Genomic DNA, 5,238 nt, shown 5'->3' with positions numbered 1-5,238 from the left:
TCAATGCCAGCAGAGGCACCTTGTCTCTCTTGCATCTACCCCACTCATGATTGGCTCTGCAGACCCCATTCTCTGGAACATCCTCAGAGGAGATGCAGGTCCAGAGCAGGCTCTGGGGGCTGTGAGGTGTGGAATCATTATTCTGACTGTTGCAGTACAAGGAGCTTAGGTTTATCAGGTTGCACCCATCACAGTGCTCTCAAGTCACTCCCATTACTTTGTTTGTCTGTAACCGCTTCTATGCTCTCTTCCCCAACCAATTTGTAAGGTCTCATTCTTCTAGGACACAGAACTTGCACTGTAAGTTAATATTGCCTATCTCCTCTCCTTATGTCTTTTGAATAGTTTAATGCAATGTCCTTTTTGTATAGATCACTTAATCACTTAACTTCCTGTTAGTTGTCGATTTGCTCAAGCCAGTAATGTCTCCATTTGTCCCTGTCACGTGCCAGTGTAACCCAATGGCATCTGTTCGCTCTGGGAACATGAAGAGCCTCAAACCAATCATTCATGATCTTGATGAAGAAGTCTGACCATATGGTAGGTGGGCGGCCACGCGGTCTTTTGACATCCCGTGGGATCCAGTCGGTAACAGCTCTAGTCCACCGGTCATCTTTAAATCTCGTTACGTGACCAGCCCATTTGATTTTTGACATATGGCAAACGAGACAGCGTCCCTGATTCTTGATCATCGACGAATGTCGGAACTCCGGATTCCTTCTCTCATTTGAGTGAAACGTGATATTCCAAGCATAGCTCTTTCGATTCCTCTTTGGGAGACCCGACCAGCATTCTCATCCTGTTTACGTAGGGCCCAGGTCTCTGAGGCATATGTTAATGCAGGAGCATACAGATACAGGCAGACAATATTTTATGTTGGTCAGACAAGGAGAAGAGAAACACACCCAGGGAATCCTGTTCTAGTGTGGGCTGATCTGCTAAATGAGATCTGTCCTAGAAGCAGCCTTTCCATGTGTCCTGACTAGCTTGGATGAGACTGAGCATTTCTCCCCTTCATCTGCCTTCAGGAATTAAGAGGCAGCTTTCCTTATCTCACAGAGACCTTACTGTGGAGAGGCAGCTTCCCTCATCTCACAGAAACCTTACTGTAAGAAGCAGGCTAGTCTTTGAGATGTAGATTCTAAGCTCTAGCAGCCTGGTCTTCAATATGCTATTCAAATGCTTGCAGTTTATGTAAGGTGAGGCCAAGATTACTGGTCTACAGATGTATAGAAACAATGTATGTTCTGCTATCTTATTGTTCTTTCTGTAACCCCTTTTGATGACATCACTGGATTGCACCCTTTAGAGGGACCATGATCTTTATAAGGGAGATTTCAGGGCTCTCGGGGGAACACGTGTACTAGAGAACCTGGGAAGATGGGGCTGAGGACAGAAGCTGAGAGAACAAGGGAGCACGTGCTTGAGAGATCCTGGGGCTTCCATGACATACACTTCTTCCATGTAATAAACTGCTGCTAAGACCAACCAGCCTGACCCTCATTTCCTTCCTTCACCTGACCATCGCCATCGACCTCCCTGGAGTGGGTAAACGGCCTGAGACGACCGAACGCAGGTGGCAGGAGAGATAGGCCGCTGCCATCCCCTTTGCCCGTCCTTTTGTGTGTGTTTACACACTGACAGCTCTGACTCCACTGTGTACCATTCCATCTTCCGGGCCTGGAGCACAAGTAGGGGGATGGGTGGCAGAGATGTCTCCGGGATCGGCATCCCAATAAGCACAAGAGAGAATCACTCTAGTACAAAGACGCACTTCCCCATAAGCAAAAGAGAGACAGAGAGAGACAGAGAGAGACAGAGACAGAGACAGAGTCGGTCTCCATACAAAGATGCATATTACAGTAAGTGAGAGAGTCACTCTCAGTACAAAGAGGCACATCCCAATAAGCGAAAGAAAAAGAGACAGAGAAAGTGAGAGAAAGAAAGTGAGAGTTACTCTCAGGACAAGGACACACACATCCCAGTAATACAGAGAGAGAGAAAGAGAGAGAGAGAGGAGAGTCACTCTCAGTTCAAAGATGCACATCTCAGTAAGTGAGAGAGAGTGTGTATGTGTTGCTCTCAGTACAAGGATGCACATTCCAGTGAGAAATAGAGAGAGGGAGAGAGTTGCTCTCAGTATAAGAATGCACATCCCAGTAAGCAAGAGAGAGAGAGAGTTGCTCTCAGTACAGGAATGCACATCCCAGTAAGCAAGGGTGAATGGGAGGGAGAAAGAGGGAGACAGAGAGAGAGAGAGTCGCTCTCAGTACAAGTTAACATTCCTGAAAACACAGAGCACTGACTTCTGCCCAGCATCCTACTCTCCTTCTCTCTCTCTCTCCTGCTTTTTGGGTCACACTGAGAGATGCTCAGGGGTTACGCCTGGCTCATGCACTCAGGAATTACCACTGGCAGTGCTTAGAGGACCAATGGGATGCTGGGAATCGAACCCAGTGCAAGGCAAATGTCCTACCTAATGTGCTATCACTCCAGCACTTCTCCTTCTCATTTTGAAGCTTAAAGTGACGCCAATAAAGACTCCTGGGCATGGGAGCGAGAGTACAGCAGATGGGGCACTTATCTTGCATGCAGCTGACGTGAGTTTGACCTCCAGCACCCCATACAGTCCAAGCCCTGAGCACTTCCCAATGTGGCCCCAAAACCAAAGCAATAAAGTAGAAAGATGCATGGCACTGACAGACACACACACACACATGCACACTCACACAAAACCCACAAATGAACAAAGCAGAATGCTAGTCCCTGCAGCTGCTGGCAGACACACAGGGTCCTGTCGCTGGAAGCGGCATAAACATGGTCAGCAGGGCCTGTGGAGGACCCCATACACCCCTCAAGGCATCCGAGCAGGGTGACCACTGGGCACGGCCCACTGACCATTGGAGTAGGATGGGGCAACTCTGCCTCCTTCCTCCACTTCCAAGGCCTGCTGGGTTCCCATCCCTGCAGTCATCCCAGGCTCTCTGGGGGTCATGCCAGGCAGGCAGCATGGGGGATGTGGGCGGTGGGCACAACAGAGAGACATCTGTGCTGCAGCCATAATGCAGGGCATAGGCAGGGCAGCCAAATTTATGATTGTTCGCCATAGATTTCTCTTAAATCAGAAAAGCGTCTGCAGAGCGTGGTGAAAACGCGATGGCCCGGCCAAAGGGCTCACGGGACAGCGGGAAGAGAAAAGCATGTCTGTTTCTGTTCTTTCACAAAATCTGTTGGTGCTAGGGAGGCTATTGGTAGTGCTGGATTCCAACCGTGTACCCCTTGGGGTCCCCCAAAGCACACCCGGGGGGTGATCCTCCTCCTTCCGATTCAAGCCCCTAAGGTCTTCACAGTGCTCCCAAGCTGGAAAGTCATGGAAATAAATGAGATATGAGGCAAATAAAGGGTCAGATAGATAGTACAGGGGTGAAGGCACCCTGGCTTTGCGTGCAGACAACCTAGGTTCAATCCCCTGCATCCCATATGGCCCCCACAACCTCACCAGGGGTCACTCCTGAGTACGGAGCCAAGAATTGCTGTACCCCTGGGGAGGGCGAAGAATTGGGAAATTATACCTAAAAGGAGGTGAGGCAAATACACCTGCTCTCATTTCTTTCTGGCTATGTGACAGGTCTAAACGGGGGCACTGAGATCCAGGGGTCATTTCAGAAGCCCAGGACATTCTCACAGCGGGAACAATTCTGCCCCATCCCACAAGACCCACTTGAGGAATGCCACCCCTGTGAGCCAGCCAAGGCCCCGCCTGCCCTCTCGCAGCTCTGTGTCCCTTGGGCCTGCTGGTCACTGTCCACAGCATGGGAGTGTCCACACCTCCACTGTGTCCATTACAGCAGAAAGTTCGGGACTGACCCAGGCTAGCCAGACGCAAAATGATAACTCAGAAGCGCCAAGCCAGCCAGGCCCATGGCCTGCCCTGCCTTCACCTGACATGTCCACCACTGTGTCAAGCCAGCATTGGCCTGACCCGCCTTCCATTGCTACACCCATTCTGCCCATCCAGTCATCTGCCCACCCACCATCTACCCCGTCCATTCACTGTTCCAACAATCGAATCCAGCGTCTGCCTGCCCCACCTACCATTGCCTCACCCACCTTCTATCCAACCAATCATCCTCCCTATCCACTATTTGCCCGCCCACCTTAAGCCCCGGCCATCATCTGCTCCACCAATCAAATCCAACACCTGACTGCCCCGCCTGCCATTGCCAGGTCTAGATTCTGGCCAATCAATCATCTGCCCCATCCACCATTTGCCCGCCCACCATCTGTTCCACCAATCAAATCCAACACCTGTCTGCCCCGCCTGCCATTGCCATGCCTAGATTCTGCCCAAACACTCATCTCCCCCATCCACCATTTGCCTGCCCACCGCAAGTCCCGCCCATCACCTGCTCCACCAATCAAATCCAGCACCTGACTGCCCCGCTTACCACTGCCACAACACCTTCTCCCGACCCAATCATCTGCCACATCCGCCATCTGCTGTCCCATTATTGGCTCCGCCAGTCACCAGCAGTTCCACACATGTTCCATTTACCATATTCCATACCCAGCTTCTGGCCCACCAATCATCTGCACCCCACAATGCCCCACCCACCACAAGCCACGCCCATCATGTGCCACACCCACCTCCTACTCTACCAATCATATGCTCACTGTCTGCCATGCTCACCTTGTGCTCCGTCCACACCTCCCACACCTACTCCTCCTTTTAACGCTTTCTGCTGAGGACAGCGCCTCCTGACCTCGCCTGCTCCTGGACAGCGGCCTCAACCAGGACCGTTAGCAGAAGCTACAGTCACGTGAGCCTGAAACAGGAAGAGGAATAGAATGATAATCCTGGCATCTGTGGTCTGGATGACAGGTGCCGCGGTTGGAGCGATGCAGAGATGAAGGGGCCACGTGACCCACAGGCCCATTGAGAACTCTGCCTAACTCCATGTACAAAAGCAAGATCTAAGTGGATTAAAGGGCAAGACCTGGCCCTGCTGTGCTCACTGGCCAGGAGGCCTGCCTTGGTCCTCGCCGAGAATCTCCAGCTGGCTGCTTGCTGCCCACAGCCTGCCAGGTCTACTCTGTGGCCCCACGCAGCAGGAGAACCCTGGGCCCTGCCTCCAAGCAGCAGCTGTGGCTACGCTCAAGGAAGGCCCTGGCCGGCAAGGGCACCTGCTCCAAGAGCAGCTCTGGGGAGGGCTTATTTGCACAAGCTAGTGGGTGGGG

Source organism: Sorex fumeus, unplaced genomic scaffold (assembly GCF_029834395.1).
Source record: "Sorex fumeus unplaced genomic scaffold, SorFum_2.1 ptg000015l, whole genome shotgun sequence".
Classification (NCBI taxonomy): Eukaryota; Metazoa; Chordata; class Mammalia; order Eulipotyphla; family Soricidae; genus Sorex; species Sorex fumeus.
Note: the sequence above shows the minus strand (reverse complement) of the source record.